Source organism: Puma concolor, chromosome A3, assembly GCF_028749965.1.
Source record: "Puma concolor isolate L17-30 chromosome A3, mPumCon1.1.hap2, whole genome shotgun sequence".
NCBI classification, from domain to species: domain Eukaryota; kingdom Metazoa; phylum Chordata; class Mammalia; order Carnivora; family Felidae; genus Puma; species Puma concolor.
Genome location: NC_141669.1, coordinates 83,658,148 through 83,678,469, shown reverse-complemented (window position 1 = coordinate 83,678,469; position 20,322 = coordinate 83,658,148). Strand labels below are relative to the sequence as shown.

The window sequence follows — 20,322 nt, the reverse complement described above, 5'->3', positions numbered from 1 at the left end:
TGCGTCTCCCTCTCTCTCTCTGCTCCTTCCCTTGCTCATGCTCTCTCTTTCTCTCTCTCAAAAATAAATAAAACATTTAAAAAAGTAACTAAAATTCTGATTTTTTTCAATCGATTCCAAGAAAAATTTCAAAAATACAAAATAAGGAGTTGGTTTTGAGCAAAAGAAATCCAATATCCTCAAATCTCTTGTTCCGCTGTCCTTCTGGCAGGCACTGCACTTCACAGAGGGAGGCAAGGTAAGTACATTTTTTGTTCTGCGTGCTTAATGTTTAAAGTATCCCCACTTCCCTCAGGAAACAGTATCATATCTAAAACACTTTGATGAACACTGAATATTAAAACATTATATGACACTACAGAAATCGAAAGAAGCAGACACAAATGCATGCTCTTCAATTTCTCAATATGTTCAGAATATACCACAGCATTGATAATATGAAGACAAATGTTTGGATTTTATTTTTAAACTGAAAATTCTTCTGGTTGTTCTTCACTGAGGGGCGTTAGCGGTGACGAGGTGATCAGCTTGCAGCTGAACGAAATGTGTCTGGCACGTTCTTGGTGTCTCCCCTCCACCTGAGTAAATCAAGCCGAATGTTTGCTTTTTCTTTGTGTGTTCCCAAGTCTGGTGGAAAACGGCAAAGGCATTAAGACGTGACACATGACAAATTCACAGTCCCCCACCACTCCTGGGACCTTAACGCTGCCGGGAGAACAATGAGGTTTTCTTCATTTTCTCTCCCAATTTTTGTTTTTGTTTTTGTTTTCAAACCTTTACTTTCCTAAAGAATAATGCTTCACCTCCTTCCCATACCACTCTATCCTCCTTAAAGAGAGAGAGAGAGAGAGAGAGAGAGAGAGAGAGAGAGAGAGAAACCATCAAGAACCCTCTCACCCACACCGTATCAATCGTTCATTTGTTTCCATACTGTCTCTTTATCTTGTCTTACTGGGAAGTGGGGGTGGGGGGCAATTCCTACCCAAATTTTATTCTTGTATCTGAGCTTCAAATTTCCTTCCCTTGGGTCTTATCAGGACCATCACCATATTGATTTTTCTCTTGTTCTTTGCCATTTAGTCTCTCCCTCCCTGAAAGCAGGCATACACTCTTCCTCCATGATCTTCCTTCCTATGGCTTTGGCTGCACATTCTTAGCTTCCCTGGCAAGATCCCTTCGCCTGCCCGCCCTTTCCTTGTTGAGCTGTTGGCTGATATCCCTCCTCATTCCGCCCTCTTCGTGTATTCTCCATGAGCATTTTCACCTTCTCTGCTGGTGTCCAAGTCCGATATACCCGTGACACATAAATCTACCACCAGCCCTAAATTCTCTACTAAACTTCAGGCTCGTGTTTACTTCTAACTGCAAGACAGTGCCTCCTGGATATCTCACAAGTGTGAAAAATAAGACAATAGGCCCCAAACAGAGGCACTTCTGCTAAATCCCATGTCACGGAAGCAAGACTTAATTTAATTACAGTCTCAGCTCTCCCAGAAATGGAATCTTAAACCAGTCCATCAGGAATCACCTAACCGGCACTAATTAGGTAATCTGCCAGAGAAAGCCCTGTCATCCCCCAAAGGAAAGTAACCCTGCCATAACTTTGCACACGCTAATGTGCCTCTTTCCCACCTTCCTTGTTCCAACTCCTTTCTGCCCATGTAAGTCTTCCATTTTGTAAGGTTCCTCAGAGCTTCTGTCTTTTAGATTGGATGCCAGCTGATTTGAATTGACTTTTGCTTAAATAAGCTCTGAAAATATTTAACATACCTCAGCTTATCTTTTAACATAGGTAACTCAATATTTTAGAATAAAATTTTTATCTATTCCCCCTGTCAATCCAACATGACCCTTTCCTCTAATTCTGATTTCATTAAGTGTAAAACCATCTGTTGGATTAGTCATGAAACTTGGGCACTATTCTTGATTTCTCACTCTCCCTCATCCTAGACAGAGTAAAACTCCAAGCCCTTCCCCTGGGGCTCCAAAATGTCACTGGAATCTATCCACATATCTCCACCTCTGCTGCGTCTACGCTGGTTGATGCCCCGCTTCCTCCGGCTTAGACATTGCAGTAGCCTCCCTGCCTCCTGTTTCCCTACATCTTCCATCCACTCTTCATTCTGGGCCACGGTCACCTCTCCACTGAAACTCCACTCAAACTGCATCTACCTACTGTCAGTTCTAAGTCAGCTTGCCCTCCATTTGTTGGTTAGGCTTTAGCTTAGATCTCATTTTCTTTGTAAAACCTTCACACCATGACTCTGGGTAAGGCTGTCCTTCCGATGGCCCCCTAAACCATCCTATTGAACTGAGATTTCCTACTCAGTTGTCTGTATCCAATGCTGAATTTCATAAGTTCTGCCTGTCTTGATCACTCTTGTGGTTCTAGAACCTGGCACCCAGTACCTGGCATAGAGGAAATATTCTAAATAATTATTGAATAAATTCCTGAATTCGTAAATAAATGGTTTTAGGACTAGTTGAATACTAAATGGAATAAGTTGGGCTGAGGGAGGGAAACCAAACACTCAGCAAGGCAGTTATGAGGGCAAAATGGTCGATGGATTATTCCTAATGTCTCTTTTCCATCATAAATTCTTTAAAAATGTGTTTACACACTTCTGACTTTTACATGTTTGCAACAGATTTCACTGAGTCTTATTCTTCGCTTTTCCCTGTATCTATGCCACTTGTCAAGTAATTTTGCAAAGCTTACTAACCATGGGCAGGGCACGTTTCCCACCTCAGCTCTGATTTCAAGCATCTGTCATGGTTGAAATGTCACAGGTAGATGTGAAAGTAACACAGTGTTGGTCTGAGTCTAAGACCCAAGAGGTCTTGCGTGTTTCTGCTGGTCTCTTTGTGCCTCAGCCACCGCCATGAAAAGAATATGGCTGTGCCAATGCACTGGTCCCAGGAGGAGAGTATGAGACCCAGGGAGCAAAATGATGCAGCCAAGGTGCTGCAGCTGACCCCAGCCTAGGTCAGCTGACCCCAACTGACTTGTAGCCTTGGTTTCTATATAAATGCTTATTGTTTGAAGTCACTATGTTCTAGAATAGTTTTTTATACCAAACTTTTGTGGTGGCAGTAACTGCCTGGTCTATCTGCTACTTGAATGTTTGGGTATTCCAGAGATGGTTATGAAATGTACTTGCCATTGTCCATTAAAAAATAATCGTTTTGGAAAAAATATTTACGGTACATACATCTAATGAAAGAGTCGAATCCAAAATACATAAAGAACTGTGCTCACTTTGGCAGCACATCTACTAAATTGGAATGACGCAGAGTAGATTAGCATGACCCTGTACACGGATGACATGCAAATTTGCAAAACACATTAAAAAAACCCCTCATAATAAAAAGTACAAACAACCCAATTTAAAATGACACCCCCCCCACACTTGAACAAATATTTCACAAAACACGGTATGCAAATAGCCAGTAAGCAAATGAAAACGTGCTCAACGTCATTAACCGTAAGAGGATGCAAATTAAAACCATGGTGAGATACCTTTCACAGGTGCTAGTGGGCTATTCTCAAAACACCTAACAAAACAGACATTTGTGAGTATCTGAAGTGACTAGAAGTCTCATCTATTGTGGGTAGATGTCGAGGAATGTCCAACCACAAGGAAGAACTCCTTTGCAATTTCTCGTAAAGTTAAACAGTTACTTTACTTTACGTAAAGTAAACAGTAAAGAAGTAAGGACGATGTGTACACAAAAAGACGTAGAGAAGAATGTTCATAGTAGCCTTACTCATAATTGCCTCAAACTCGAAATGGCCCAAATAACCATCAACAGGTGAATGGACAAACACATTGTGGTAAACTCATAGAGTAGAATGCTTCTTAGTAAAAAGAAATGAACTACTGACACACACAACAATTTGGATCAACTTCAGAAACATTATATCAAGCCCCCTCCACCAAAAAAGCACAAATTGTGTGATTCAATTCATATGACTTTCAGTATAAGCAAAACAAATCTATGTGCTAGAAACTAGAGTTGTTATTGTTGTTGTTGTTGTTGTTGTTGTTGTTTTCCCTGACAGGAAATAGTGCAGAACTGACCAGAAAGAAGTTTGAGAGGATTTTCTAGGGCTTTGGAAATGTTTTCTATTTCCATAGGTTGTGGTTAAATGGGTGTATGCCATCAACAAAACTCTTCAGAATGAGTCCTTAAGATCTATGTATTGTACGTAAATTATACAGCTACATCCGTAAAAGATTGTTCTGGCCAAAGGGGATGGCGAAAATATATACATAGATGAGAAAGAAAGAGACACACATACAAGAGAAACAAAGAGAAATAATCAAAACTCAAACTACACTTCAAGAGGGAAGTTGCAGTGTTTTGTAACAATTTGATAAGGGAAGATGCTCTCCATACACACCATTTAATAACAAAAGGAAACAGTGCTTTTTATGGAGGGCACGTAGTATTTGTGAAATGATGGCTGCTACAGATGGTCCTGAGGCAGCCACAGTGAGATCTCCTGGAGTAAGAAGAACGCTGAAGCCCACAGAGGATACAGGAGACTACAGTTTTGGTGGCAAGACATTGCTGTACAAGCTGGCGTGCCATAGGTAGACTCTTGAGACTCACTCGATGCTTTCCTGCCCAACCGGGTACACACTTAGAACTCTCGAGACTTCAGGTTTCCTTGAATCGAATGGCTTTCACCTGGGCTCTGCACCGGGGCTCAGAACATCGGACCATGGGCAGCTGCATCTACTCACGAGGCGCAGATATTTTTGTTTGGTACTGTCTTTGGTGCTAGTGTAAGGAAGGGAAAAAAAGCCTCTTCCCCATCCCCTCCGAGGGTCTCCAGCTGGAGCCTGAAAATAGACTGACAAAGGACCGATGAACGAGAGAAGAACAGAGCTTGTTAACGTGGGCAGCATGCACGCATGTGGGAGAAACTCAGTGATGGGTAATTCAAAGAGGTGGTTTGAACTTGCACCTAAATGGCATCTTAACAAAGAAGGACAAATTTGTAGGGAAGTGAAAAGACACAGGGAAAGGGTTTCTGGCTTCTAGGGACTTCCAACTGTGGGAAGGCAACGTGGGAGAAACCAGTGGAAAGGAAGGGCCACTTTAGCAAGGTTTGGTTGCACAGGTCCACTTCGGTGCTGATTTTCCTTCTTCTGCGTGACCATAGAGCTTCTCCGGGAGAGGGGATTTGAGGCAGTTTTCATTTTCAGAAATTTCTGCTTTGAGTCAGATAAGAGAAGTTCTGAAAAGGCTTCTTTCTGCATCTCTTGATTCTCCGTCGTACCAAAGCTGCACATTTGGGGATGGCACGTTCTGATCCTCCTCACTAGCTAATCAACTGAAATGAAAAGTATTCCTATGCCACTGACCTTGGAACCCGGAGATCGACAAGCTTCAGTTCTCCTTCCTATGTTCCAGAGTGGAAAGAGGGAATCCCAAGCAGGCTCCTTGCTGTCAGCACAAAGCATGATGCAGGGCTGGACCCCACAAACCGTGAGATTATGACCTGAGCCGAAGTCAGACGCTTAACCGACAGAGCCACCCAGGAGCCCCCTTAACGAGAGCTGATACTACTGCCTTCTAGATGGGTCCACTTTGATCATTCTCCTTTTGTAATTTAGATTGAGTACTTTACGTAATACCATAGGTGAATTCCTGAGGAAATTGTACATAAGCCATGATCAAATCATTTTCATGCACTGGGAAGACTCACTATTTAACAGATTCACTATTTAGAGGAAAATTAGATGGAACCTGTCTCTACAATTGTGCCAGCGTTCCTGGTTTCAAGCAGAAGGAATACATTGATTTCCTCAAAGAGGAAATGGATGCATTGGAGAGACAGCTGGCGCTCAGAGTGGTTAACAGCTTATATTCCAAACTGGACCATGGCCACCAAGCTCTGAGGTGCTGTGTGGTAAGAACCACAGTCAGAGTCACAGCATAGGTAAGGGACACTGACACAGCAGCTGCCACCATGATGGCTATGGCTTCAACCAGCGCTCTTGCTTGTGGGTCATTCTCCCAAGTATTAGCATCCCCCAGAAGGTCCAAATGTCCCAAGGACTGTCCCCTGCATGGGACCCCCCCAGCTTTTCTGAGTGGGGAGTTGGGTGATTTGGACCCCACAGTTTCCATAGGAAGACTTACACTCTACATCCTAACCCAAAGATGCAGGGAGGTGCAGTTCTCCAAAGGATAATCCTTGGGTGTCTGGGAAGGATGAAAAGGACTGACAGTGGGAGCTGGCAGCCCAAAATTGACAAGTGTCAACCAGAACTTCATTCTTAATTGAGGAATATCAAATTGATTATGCGAGGAGATGTAGTTTCTTTTAGGTATAGGACTGGCAAAAAAAGTTACAGCATCCATAGTGAGTATTGTTACTAAGGGTGTGGAAAGAATTCTCCTATCTGTGGGTTAGCATGTAAACTGATATAATGTATTTAGGGGACAATTTGGCAATTTCTATCACAATTAAAAAAAAATGTAATGTTTTTTATTTATTTTGAGATAGACAGAGCATGAGCCGTGGAGGGGCAGAGAGAGAGGGAGACATAGAATCTGAAGCAGGCTCCAGGTTCTGAGCTGTCAGCATGGAGCCTAACGCAGGGCTCAGATTTGTGAACCGTGAGATCATGACCTGGGCTGAGGTTGGACACTCAACCAGCTGAGCCATCCAGGTGCCCCTACAATTTCTATCAAATTTAAGACTAAGTAATCTCTTTGAACCCACAATTGACCTTCCAAGACTGAAAAGCAGTCTTAATGCATACCTGCAAAAGGGATTTACGGTGTTGGCAAAGTTGTTTATAAAGAAGATAGAGAAGAAACAACTTAAATTAAGTGTTCATCAGTAGAAACATTGTCGGGGAGCCTGGGTGGCTCAGTGGCTTGAGCGTCTGACTTCGGCTCAGGTCATGACCTCACGGTTCCTGGGTTCAAGCCTTGTGTGGGACACTGTGCTGACAGCTCAGAGCCTGGAGCCTGCTTCAGATGCTGTGTCTCCCTCTCTCTGTCCCTCCCCCTCTCACACTCTGTCTCTCTCTCAAAAATAAATAAACATCAAAAAAAATTATTTTTAAATAGAAACATTGTCAAATAAATTATGGTACCTCCAAACAGTTAAACAATGCATAGCTTTTAAAAACTTTGTAGATATGAAAAGACTGCATTCGTTAAAGTAAAAATGTTAAAAACAAGGGGCGCCTGGGTGGCTCAGTCGGTTAAGCGGCTGACTTCGGCTCAGGTCACGATCTCGCGCTCCGTGATCTAGCCCCGCGTCGGGCTCTGTGCTGACAGCTCAGAGCCTGGAGCCTGTTTCAGATTCTGTGTCTCCCTCTCTCTCTGACCCTCCCCTGTTCATGCTCTGTCTCTCTCTGTCTCAAAAATAAATAAACGTTAAAAAAAAATTAAAAATGTTAAAAACAAAAGGTTTAATAAAAGGGACGCATATGTAACATCTATGCTTGTATACATGAGTAGAATTTCCTTACAGGATTCACAAGAACCTGAGTTGGGTGAGTTAAATTTGAATCACAGACAAACAATGAGTAATTGTTTAGTGAGAGTATGTCTGGCTTGTTTATCTGAAATTCAAATTAAACTGGGCACCCTATCCAGAGGAGTATTTTAAGGAAAAGTTCCATGAAACTTTGTGTCAAGGTATTGCTGAGGACAGGGATGCCTGTGTGGCTCAGTCAGTTAAGCGTCTGACTCTTGGTTTCAGCTCAGGTCGCGATCTCACAGTTCTTGAGTTTGAGCCCCGCATCAGGCTCTGTGCAGTTAGCTTGGGATCTTCTCTCTCCTCTCTGCCCCTCCCCTGCCAGTGTTCTCTCTCTCTCTGTCTCTGTCTGTTTCTCTCTCTTTCTCTCAAAATAAATAAACTTAAAAAAAAAAAAAAGATATTGTTGAGGACATTGTTTATTCTATCATGTAGTTTCTTTTTCAAAAAGAGACCAAACATAAGCGTTTTGGTTTTTTTGGTTGTTGTTCGGGTCTAAATGCCAGGAAGAATCTTCTGTGAAATGCGTTTATTTCTATCTTAGAGTCTGAGCGGGAGCACATGACCAGGTTACTGTCTTCACTGTGGCTGCTGGCAGGTTCCAGCCACATTTGTCGCCCAGACACGTGGAAGAGAGCACATCAATACTTGGTTTATGCAAACGTTTAGGCTTTTTTCTGGCTCCATTTTCTGGCCCTCTCTTTAGTTTCCTTTATTCTGTTGCTTCTGCTTTATGATTGTTATCCTCTTGGGTTTTGTATCATTTTAGCACTTTTTAAAAGTCTTGGAGACAGGGTGTGTGAAGAAAAATAAATACGCTAACCCTGAAGTCTTACAAAAATAGTTTGGTAATTTGATAGGGAATTCTTTGTGTTGGGTTCCATCTACAATGGTTTTGTGGCTAAAGGTTTATTTACCATTATTAGGGGATCTACAACATAGGCCCATTTTGAAGGTGGTCCCATGGTCGAATCCCCCAGACCCTCAATGGAGTGAGAATCCAGCAGGTTTTCATTCTTCATTCAGGGAAGAAAATGTTCTCTTTCTTCACCTGGCTGCTGTATACCCTTTCCTCTATTGCCACCACTAAAATTATCTTTTTGTTTAAAGAACATTTGTGCTAATATCATATTTCTATTCAAATAAACACTCTACCTCCTGTTTCTTCTTTAACCTCTAAGTTATCAGTATGCAGATAAACAACTTTATACCTTGTTGTTAGAGGGGGAAATGGGGCCGCTGTCCATATGGGATGCTTTACATGGAGCCCCATCTGAGAGCCAAGTTAATTAGGCAGAATGTTAATTGATTCGGGTCGGTGCAAAGGTTGAAAGTGAACACTTAGTTTAGCGCTAGTCTCCAAGTTAACTCTTAACCTGCTGCTCCCCTGTAGCATAAGTGTTTATGATTTGGTGACAGTAATCCCATTTGTACTTGCTTCATGGGATCAAGTTTTCTCACCTCTAATTTCTTAAGTAGTTGTCACCTTGACTGTGGCATTAAAGGCAGTGTCTTTCATTTCTTCTTCCCTCTGAGTTTACACCAAGCATGCATCAGGACATAAACAATAAGAACAAATACAAACTAAAAGTGAGAAGAGGTTTTTTTTTTTAAGTTTGTTTTTTTGAGAGAGAGAAGGGGGGGTGGGAAGGGCAGAGAGAGAGGGAGACACAGAATCCGAAGCAGGCTCCAGGCTCTGAGCTGTCAGCACAGAGCCCGATGCGGGGCTCAAACTAATGTGCCATGAGATCATGACCTGAGCCAAAGTCAGACACTTAACCGACTGAGCCACTCAAGCACCCCAAGAAGGGTTTTCAAAATCTACCCTAAAGCCCTGTGACTTTGTCTTCTAAAATGCAGTGTGGGGTTCTTTTTAATTGCCTTGATTAGAACGCCTTGGTGACTCCTGAAAAATCAATCTGTAGCATAAAACATTGCAATCTTTGCATGTTGAAAAACTAGTAAAATCATTCAAAAGAGTGAATTTAAGCTTATGTCTCTGGTCTCTGGACACGAAGAACCAAAAGAATCAGAGGAGTTAACGAAAGTGCCGGGACGGGCTCCTCGCAGAGACAGACCCATAGTGCTGTTCTGCTTCCCATTTGCCCCAAGCTCCTCTGACATTATTTCCTCCTCAGTTTCGTCCAAGACTGGGACTGGCTCACATTCCACCCCCAACGTGACTGTTGTTCCAAGAGCTCCTTCTGGAATTCCCCACTGCACTTTCTGGTTTCATCGAGAGAGGTCACTGTGGCACTGCTACTGATAGAGTAGCCTACCCAGCTGGCAGAACAAGGGGAAAATGCAGTCAGTCAACAACCACGTATTGGATGTTATCAGGCACCACTGCCAGGCGGCAGGAACGAAGAGGCGCAGAAAGGAGGTGATCCGCGTGGCCCCGGAAGGGAGGGGAGTCGGAAAAGAGGACGCGTGGAAATACGCTCCAACAACGGATATGTGCCCGGCCTCAGTGGCAAAAACATCCATGTCCTGTTTACATTTGGTAGGTTTTGCCTTGAACTGCATTCCGGCAAAGTCTTATGCACGAAGAACTGCTTTTAAGAGGTTCGATAACTTGCGTCATGTTAATTCTGTATCGCAAAATACCTTGGAGTCGTGTCTTCAAAGAAGCAAGTCAGCCACAGCAACAAAAATCCCACAGATCTCTTTTTTTGAGAAATACACTAGGCTGGGTTAGTATTACCTTTCACCATCGGTGGTTTGTAAGCAGGTGACAGCGAAACTCTCTATCCATTGCTTTCCCCTGAGCAGTGAGGTGGAGGCTCTTTTAAAAATCCCCATCCCTAGGCTTCATCTTAGGCCAATTACATCAGAACTTTTGGCACAGGGGGCAACACTGGGGTCTTAGAAAGCTCCAGGAGACTCCAGTGCACAGCCACGACTGAGAGCCAGGGCCCTAGGAGGTCCTCAGCTCTGGTCATCAAACTAGGTTCTTGTCCAACACTGAGAAGGAGATTTTAGAAATGATTTTTTAAAGTCTATTTCATGGAAACTGCTTGACAGATGAAGGGTCGTTTGGTTCTAAAATGTTATAAAATTGCACAAACTAAAAGTAGGGCTGTGGCCACAGTTAGTTTCAAGGAAACGATGGAGTCGTGAGCGGGTAACCCTTCTGAAGGTTGCCAATGATTATCTGTGGGTCATGTGAAATGAGTTTTATGTCAATACAGTAGAAGCTGTTTTGTGTGGTTAAGTACTTTTGCCTGGTTAAATAAGCAAACAAAGGTGGAATCGGGAAAGGAACAGAGTCTGATTTGCTTTGTGCTACCCAGATAAGTGGCCTCCCTTTCTCTGGGTTTGGTCTAGAATAGAAACTGTCTCTCCTGCCTCCGCCCCTGGTCTGTAATGAACAGATGCTGATTGTTAGACAGAACTTAAGATCTAGCGTATTAGTTTGTGTCACAAGTACGGGTCCATGGCTTGATTTTTATGACTTCTCTCTTGAGCAGTGGCTATCCTTCTCACTGAAGTGAGCTTTGAGCTCTGCAAACACTGCCTGATTAGAATTGGTATCATTAAAAAAGATTGTTTTAAACATTTGTTTATTGAAATCTGTAGTGATTTATTTTTTCAAATTTTTAAATGTTTATTTATTTTTGAGACAGAGAGAGACAGAGCATGAGTGGGGGAGGGGCAGAAAGAGGGGGAGACACAGAATCCGAAGCAGGCTTCAGGTCCCTAGCTGTCAGCACAGAGCCCAACACAGGTCTCAAACTCACAAGCTGTGATATCATGACCTGAGCCGAAGTCGGACGCTTAACCGACTGAGTCACCCAGACGCCCCTGTAGTGATTATTTTTAATGCATAAAAGTTGCTAAAATATTTTTCCACTACATTATGGACACAGTATGTGAAGAGTAAGAGGAAGTAAAGATGTCTGAGTAAATTGAAAATTGTTCAATTCCATTCATAGTGAAAGATCTCAAGTGAAAGCAGTAATGAAGTTCATTTCCTCTATTAAGTTGTTTTTAAAGTTACAGTATGTAGTACAGGTGAAAATATAAATGGAACTGGTATATCTGTCTAATCCTGAAGACCATATAGTGTGGCAGAAAATGTTTGAAAAATAATTTGACAATACTTATAACAGCTTTAAAATAATTTGACATTACTTATAACAGCTTTAAAAATAGCTATACCTAAGTAATAGGAATCAAATAATATTAATATAATATACAATTTTTTTTAAAGATTACAAACAAATTTTTTAAATTTATTTTTAGAGAGAGAGAGAAAGCGTGAGTTGGGGAGCAGCACGGAGAGGGAGAGATAGAGAGGGAGACAGAGAATCCCAAGCAGGCTCCGTGCTGTCAGTAAGAGAGCCCAGCACGAGGCTCGATCTCACAAACCATGAGTATGGATAGTTAACCAACTGAGCCATCTGGGTGCCCCTCCCCACACTGTTTTTAATATTGTGGTTAAATACTATGGAAGAATAGTAAATTTTATGACATACGTGATGTTCACTGACGGGAAACTCTACCTTATAAACTGGAAAACGGTAAGTTAAAAAAAAATTAAAAAAAAAAAAAGGTGGGTGCCTGGGTGGCTCAGTCAGTTGAGCGTCAGACTTCAGCTCAGGTCATGATCTCACAGTTTGTGAGTTTGAGCCCCGCCTCGGGCTCTGTGCTGACAGCTCAGAGCCTGGAGCCTACTTCGGGTTCTGTGTCTCCCTCTCTCTCTGCCCCACCCCCGCCCCATTCATGCTCTGTCTCTCTCTGTCTCAAACATAAATAAACATTAAAGAAAAAAAATTTTTTAACTGGAAAATGGAGAATAAGGGAAGTAAACTAAGTGAAACATCAGAACCAGTTCAAATTATAGAACCACTTTAAAACATAATAAATACAAAAATACACAAGGTAATATGTAATATGTAAATTATAATATAAATATAAAAAATAAAAAGTCATTTTAAAATTCACACAAAGTAATACCTTTTCTGGTGACAGATGGTAACTACACTCCCTGTGTGAACACTGTGTAATGTATGTAATTGTTGCATCACTGTGTTGTGAACCTAAAGGGAAAAAATTAAAATTAGGAAATAGAGAAAGGGTGTATTTTTATTTAAGTATCCACCAATGAAAATATTTTGAAAATAATTGAATCTAAATGCCTACCAATATATTATGTAAGTCATATCTACATATAAGTCATATCTACATATTAACATCTACATCTAGATATGTAGATGTTATGTATTAACATTTACATCTACATCTAGATATGTAAGTCATATCTACATATTATTGAGATATGTTGATATGTGAAAGCCATTACTTTTATAACGTAAAAATTCTCTGTGAAGCAACAGAGCAAAAGCTCGTGCCGTATGTGTGATCGAGAATGAGTTGACACAAAGCTCAAGGAACAAAAATGAGTTACTTGAGATCCGGATAAGGGTGAGAAAAAGTCAAGCAGCATGCAAGCTTTGCTATAAAAGAGGTGACAATTATTACCGGACTTGAGTTGCAGAGGCAATAATTTATATTGGGGGATCGATAATGTTCTGGAATGAAGGAGGAAGCATCTCAAATGAATTCTGAGAGGATGCTATCAAGCAGGTGGATATTTGCGTATGTAAAGTTGGTTAACAAGCTGTAGAACATAGGTCAGTCGAAGGGAGAAATATCTGTGTGCAGAAGGCACATGGGAGAAGAGTAAACTATTTTATTGAGGAAGAAAGTTCATTCCATCTTATTCATTCATTCAATCAATCTACCAATATTTATTGAGCAGTTACTTGGAAATCACACTTTCAGGTGTTCTGGTTACAATGGTGAAAGAGACACAGTCCTTGCATTTCATGGGGTTATATTCCAGAGCCTGAGACAGGAAAGAAGTGTTGGATTAACAAAAGTGCTATGAATGTATATTGAGTACACTAATATTGGGTAACTCTGCTTCCAAACATTTATTATTACATTTAATGGCAATAATAACCTTACAAAGTGGAAATTCTATGTCCGGCTCCTTTAAATTAGCTTGATGAAGGAGTTACAATCTAGATATCAACACCCAAACTAAAACTGCATCCTGTAAGTAAATTTCCAACAGAAGAATAAGGACCCGCAGGATGAGGGGATTATAACCTCTTTGCAGATGCATATAAACAAATGGTTTTTCAGTCATGAGACTTTGGATCCCTCCTGTGTCTGACCTTTAGGAATTTACCTGGACTTTGAGAGTTAGTATGAAGTCCTGCCTTCCCTATTTAAGAAAAACCATTTCATTTAATGAAGAACTATTTTTTGGTACCTACAATAGGTTGAGCATGTTGTTAAGCCCAGGAAACACCAGTAAAATAAATCCTGCTCTGTCTTCAAAGAGCATGGAGTCTAGTGGAGAAGACCCAAGACTGAGTGGTCAGTGCTGATAACAGTGCTCTCCAAAACCAAATCAGGGAACCAGAGCCAGCTTCCTGAGGAGGTATGATTTGAATAGGGTTTTGAGGGGTGAGTAAGAGTTAGCCAGATTAAAACAAAGTGTGGCATGGTATAAAACATCACAGAGCCTGAAGGAGGGCTCGAACCCAGGAATGATGAGATCATGACCTTAGCTGAAATCAAGAGTCAGACCCTTAACGGAGCCACCCAGGCACCCTGAGTGATTTTTTTAAAAAAAGCAAAGTGGGGCCCCTGGGTGGCTCAGTGGGTTGAGCATCTGGCTCTTGGTTTTGGCTCAGGTCATAATGTCACAGTCAGCGGGTTCAAGTCTGGTGTCAGGCTTTGTGCTGACAGCACGGAGTCTGCTTGGGATTTTCTCTCTCTCCCTCTCTCTCTGCCCATCCCCTGCTCATGCACGAGCTCTCTCTCTCTCTTTCTCTGTCTCTTTCTTTCTCTGTCTCTCTCTCTCTCAAAATAAATAAATGCACTTTTTAAAAAATTTAAAAATTAAAAGAAAAAGAAATGCCTTTGGATGAGATTATACTGGTCTCTTTCAAATGTTAGAGAGAGGTTAATGATGTTAGTGTCTGAACATTTAATTTTCTTTAATTATTTCTTCATATAGCCAACATGCATCAATGTCTCAAGAATGTTCTTTTGCATGAATTACTTGCTAATAATAAATCGTCTATATTTAATCTATAACTTGTTAGGTAATATATTTACTTTACCTTGCAAAATGATCTCCTCCAAGTTATGATAGGTCTTTTTTCTTTAGGAGATAAGGCCACGTTGTTTTGCTTTTATGCACATGTTTTTCAGTGACTCTGAATCGAGAAGCTAGCACTCAGTGATCCCTATGGTGCCAACTGGTTCTCAGACTATGGCCCTACTGGGGAATTTTTGACTTTCCAGATATATAGAATCTAATTATTTATTGTGCCTTCTGTGAAACCTTCTGAACTGTTTTAATTTCTGCAGTTTCTTTTCCAGATCTGCTATGTTTTCCTTAAAGTGTGGTAACCAGCTCCACATGACATACTTCTAGAGGGCCATTTCCCCAAGGGTACAAAGCCTATCTTTGAGAAACGAAGGCAGAACAAGTGAGAGTTTGTTTGCCGTGTGACCAACACTCCCCCAAAGGACCTAAGTCACCACCAGGGATTCAGTGCATGGTGCCCCAGAGCTTAGCTTCCCTCGGGAGGTGGGGGAGGAGGCAGCACAGGCAAAGGGGAGAAAGAAAGAAAGAAAAAGGGGGCTAAGCACAGGCAAGGCCAGGAAAGAGGGTGAGCATCCAAATCAGAATTAGCTATGTAGTCCTGCAGGTTACACGGAACCCTCCGGTTTACCCAAGATCAGATTTATTGTATACTTCTCAAAACGTAGATTACTGGGCCCCAGCACAGACCTGTTGGATCATCTGGGGAGAAGTGAGAGAGAATGTTCAGAAATCTGTGCTTTAGACAAATTCCCCAGGTAATTTTCATGCACAGTCAAGACTGAGAATCATTAAGACAAAATGGTGGTACATTTTACAGGTGATCACCCTTGCTCTTAAGAAAACATTTAGAATGTGCAAATGTCCAGAAAATGACCTTTAAACTTTTCTATGTGTCCAATCGCTTCTATTTGAAAGACCTTCCTGAGAAAAAAGGCGATTTAAAATGGCATGGCCAAAACGAGATGGCACATTATCACAGTCCTTTCAACTAAGCTTAAAGATACACTTGTAAGTGCTTTCTAGTTTTCATTTCAGAAGATTGCGCTCAACGTGGTTGCTTCAAGTCAGTTCAAGTTCAGCTAACGCACCAGTGCAGAGCAATCTTTTTTTTTTTTTTTGGTCTGGAGTCCTACACAGATCTTAGCACATCACATTTCTGTTTCAAAAGTCCTCCTTTCTTATAAAGTGAGAGGGAAGTCCCCTTTTTCCCTAAAAACCCTTTGCAACCACTTTGATGCCTGAAATTCATTTTCCTTAAATGAGGCTCCAAACTAGGTCTCTGAGAGATCTAACACACCAAAATGTAAGGTGCTTATCCTGAACTTTGCCTAAGAAGGCATTTTGATAAAGTAGGGGTTGGTGGGGCGGGGGGGAGGGGTGGTTGGTGGGCAGCATGAGGGCCTGGAGGGGAGGGACGAACACAGCAACAAGGGGCTGGATTGGAAGACCTTGACCTCATCATCACTTTCCAGGACCATCCCTGACCTGTTACACTTATCTTCCTTAGAGTAGGGAACAGCCATTTGAAGACAATGGCTGGTGCTCCCAGAAGCATAGCTATTTGGAGCTAAAGGACCCACTAGCTCAAAATCTGGCCCCTTGTCTACAAGGAACAGAGGAAAGATTGTTTCACTTTACCCAGATAATAGATCAAACCAGGGAAAACTGATTAGTCCATAAAAGCCTTTCAGCCAGACTATATTTGCTATACAGAAAAAAGAAAGGAGTTCTATTTTAGCTACTCTGTGCCTCCTCCCTGAGCTGCCTTAATTAAGGGTCACTCCAGGATTTTCAGAGTTTTCTTTGGTGGCTTCAGAAGAGAAAGATAGGAGGTGGCTTTGAACAAACAGGAACCTCACCCATAAAGCCAATCTCAAATTTCAACCTCAGTTCTTTTGCCAGCTAAAGCATCCACATAGAGAAGGGAGGGGGCCATTGTGCCAGGGAATTCACCCTCAGGGAAAGACAAAACCCCAACAAGCAAGGACTAACAAAAGATAATCTCAGACACAACCCTTCACCCTGGCTTTCAGAGAGAAAACACACCGTGGGTCTTAATTCCTTTATCGTTGGAGATAACAAGGCCAAACATTGGGACCTGGATCCCTATGGTGGAAGGGTACAGCACGTACTTCCGGTCTAAAACTTAGTGTTCTCCAAATTGTGGTCAGGGGTCAGCTGAAGTCTCTTGAAAACTTTCTGATGACTCCCCACATCTCCTCTGGTTCTCTTAGTTTACAGCCTGGCAATGCTTCCCCATCCGGCAACTCTTCGTGATCCTGGTGGTCACCTAGTGACTGTCCCCAGCTCCCACACTGCCATTCCTCAGCCTGAAGGCATTTTCCAGGAAGATTTGAAGAAGAGCCAAATGGAAAGTCAAACAGGCAGAAACCTTACCGAGAGATTAACTCACAATAGGTATGTGTGTTTTGGTGCCCTGTAGGGCAGTATTGTGCATGGAAAAGCTATTCAGAGGTTTACTTTGGTTTTAAAAAAAGTTAATACAGGTATCCCCTGATTTTCAAAGGTGACATTGCATCACTTTGCCATGACAAAAAGACCTTCACTAGTACCTGTTTCCGCTAACCAAAAGAAACCCAAAAAGGATTTTCACTTTTATGAAAAAAGTTGAGAAGCAAAAATGGCATTCATTGTTGGTTTTGCAGTGAGCCACTGGAGAGGTTGGGGGGCCCGTGAGTCCCTTCCCCGGAGCTACACTCCTGCCAGAGCTCTGACCTGTGTCTGTGACCTGGGCTTCATCTTGATTTGTTCTGTGCATCTGTTGGCAAGATGTGTCCTCATGTATCAGAAAAATATAAGAGAGGTTATTTTGGGGGTCTACGAAAGCTCAAAACTTTTTCCATGTAAATGAAATTGCTCTTTACTTTATGCCACTTTATGCCGGCTCAGGAAAGATTTCACGGGAACACTCTTGGGTGGCAGAAGAAACCTATAATAAATTTACTGAAGTTATAAATTTAAAATTCAAACCCTCAGCTGTTTCTCTAACCTTTTAAAGTCAGTTCACATTTGATGGATCAGACTTATAATTCCATTGCTATTTGTAATCTTACTAAGATGGCTAGTTAAAAATCATGGGACTATTTCAAATGCTTAAATATTCATCTTATACTGCATTTGTAAGGCTAATCTTGTCTCTATCAGTTGAAAGTCTGGAACAATACAAATACATAAAGTATCAATCATATACAGATTTCTTAACTCAAAGACATCAACACCAATGATTAGATCTCACCAAATATTTCCTACATTAACTTTTAAGTCTTCTCATCATTGAAAGACAGGTATCCATTAAGGAAAGAATTATGGTAGCAGCGCTTGGGTGGCTCTATCGGTTAAGCGTCTGACTTTGGCTCAGGTCATGATCTTGTGGTTCGTGAGTTTGAGCCCCATGTCAGGCTCTGTGCTGACAGCTTAGAGCCTGGAGCCTGCTTTGGATTCTGTGTCTCCCTCTGTCTCTGTTCCTCCCCTGCTTGCACTCTCTCTTTCTCTCAAAAATAGATAAAGATTTAAAAAAAAATATTTTTAAAGAAAGGAATTATGGCATTTCACACAATTCAGGAATTATTTTCCTGTACAATTTTAGGGAGTGCCTTCTCAATCTGGTAAGCTTCTTAAGGTCCAGAGATTTCAAGCAGGACATGACTGATCCTTGTCTCTGACCCTGAGGGTTATTATACCTGACTGTATTTGTGGTGGCTGGTTGGATGACTCCATTACTCAGAAAGAAGCAGTCAGGTAGTCCCAGAGATAGAATTAGTTACACAGGGACTAATTATTTGGGAACGACCCCCCCCCCCCCCCCCGGGAAATAGCAACACAATGCAGAGGGCTCATTAGTGTGCTTCTTTAGGTCTTAATATATATAATATCTTTCCATTTTACTCTGAAGATCTATGGACCTGATGAAATCTTCTATTCTTTTTTTCAAATACTTCTCTCTTACTGATATTAAATGATACCTGCTTGAATAGTGACTCTCCTCTGGCGATTTTGAGTACCTGATCACAATTTTCAGTCATTCTGTTAACTGAGATCAGCTTCAGAATGGTATTGAGAGGCTGTCTGGAGGGCTATTTGAGTCTGATTCTTGGGAACATATGTGGACCATAAACTAGGCAGTTCCTTTGCTATGAGCTGAACAAGTTTTCCATGTACCTTAACTGGGGATTTCCACCCTCATTCTTCCTCCCTACAATCCTTGCTATTGCCAGAAATAACCGTAATAAGGCCAGTGATAATGCAGACCATATAATAATGAAGCTCAAAACAGAAGAGTCCATTGTTTGGTTTCATGGGGAGGATTTGTGATATATTGAAAAGCCAGGTAGGTAATGGGATGTGTCCATTGGGAGCCAAAATGTACTGCTCATATAATCAGAGAAGAGTTTGGGAGATGTCCAAAGATGGGGTAGAACTCGATGGTAGGATGTACTTGCCATATAAAATGGAAGGAAACAACACTAAGCAAGCAACCAACCAACCAACCAAAATTCTAGCACAAAATGAAAAATAAAGTAAAACACTAATGAGCTTCGTCTCAAATGACTGAATTACCTGGGCTCCAGTTCTTACTCTGCCACTTACCAACTGTGTGATGTTAGACAGGTGATAACTGCTCTGATCCTTAGTTAATTTATTTGTTAAATGGAAACAAAACCTACCTCCCAGACAGAGATGTGTATTCCAATAGGAAGACTTGTTCCATGCTTAGAGCACCGGTATTAAAAAAAAAAAAAAAAAAAAAAAAAAATGCTTCATTAATGTGACAATTGCTACTTCAGAAGAAAAATGATCAGTATTTTATTAAGAAATCATAATTCTGCTGCATTTCCTTACATATATTTTGCAATGAGTATTATTTTAATTTTCGTCTTGTGTTCACCAGAATTTTTTTTAGCCCATAAGGCCATTAAACGCCATTACGTGGCTCCGTTTCCAGAGTTATTATGAGAATTACATATATGTGAAAATGAAAAGTTTGGTAAATATAACAGGTGGCTGATGATTTTTAGTGTGAGAGGGACAAAAATTTAAAATAAAACAAGTTTCATAGGCAGTCCCTACCTGCTATGGAAAATTTTCTTTGGCTGGTGGCATTCAAGCCTCCCTCAGCTATACCAGCCTTATCCAATTGATTGCTGGGAAGAAAACCTTAAAAAGGGAAACAGATCCCTTCTTGCAGAGAAAGAAGATTGCATGTGAAAAGAAAGAGAGAAAGCATGAAAAAAGAATCTAGACCTTGCATGGTGACTGCTTTTGAAACCTTCCGGGAGCCTTGAATAAAAAGATGACTTCGGACACCAGCACACTGTGGTGGGCCCTCGGAGCAAGAGAGATGTGAAATTTATTTTTAAGGAGTTTAGGACATTTGTCTCTGAATAGTCTTCATATCTGGCCTTTTCACAAGAGAAAAGTAAAGAACTAATTTTCTTTCTTTTTTTTTTTTAGTTCTTTGTTTTACTGATGGTCTTTCACTCCATGTCTGTGAAGTGTTGAGTTTTTTTTTTTTTTTTAATTTTTTTTTTTTCAACGTTTATTTATTTTTGGGACAGAGAGAGACAGAGCATGAATGGGGGAGGGGCAGAGAGAGAGGGAGACACAGAATCGGAAACAGGCTCCAGGCTCTGAGCCATCAGCCCAGAGCCTGACGCGGGGC

The 20,322-nt window shown here is 41.4% G+C and overlaps 1 long non-coding RNA gene and 1 other non-coding gene across 2 annotated transcripts; one reads left to right on the top strand and one right to left on the bottom strand.

The window, feature by feature from the left end:
• Nucleotides 1–154: 154 nt before the first annotated feature.
• Nucleotides 155–19,385, bottom strand: LOC147582569 (uncharacterized). Its single transcript, XR_015249293.1, has 4 exons — nucleotides 19,328–19,385; nucleotides 13,279–13,361; nucleotides 12,470–12,552; nucleotides 155–627 (listed from the first exon to the last, which is right to left on the bottom strand). It is a non-coding gene; the product is annotated as an uncharacterized LOC147582569 (long non-coding RNA).
• On the top strand, nucleotides 3,252–3,356 carry LOC112869731 (U6 spliceosomal RNA). Its single transcript, XR_003224391.1, has one exon. It is a non-coding gene; the product is annotated as a U6 spliceosomal RNA (small nuclear RNA).
• Nucleotides 19,386–20,322: the final 937 nt, after the last annotated feature.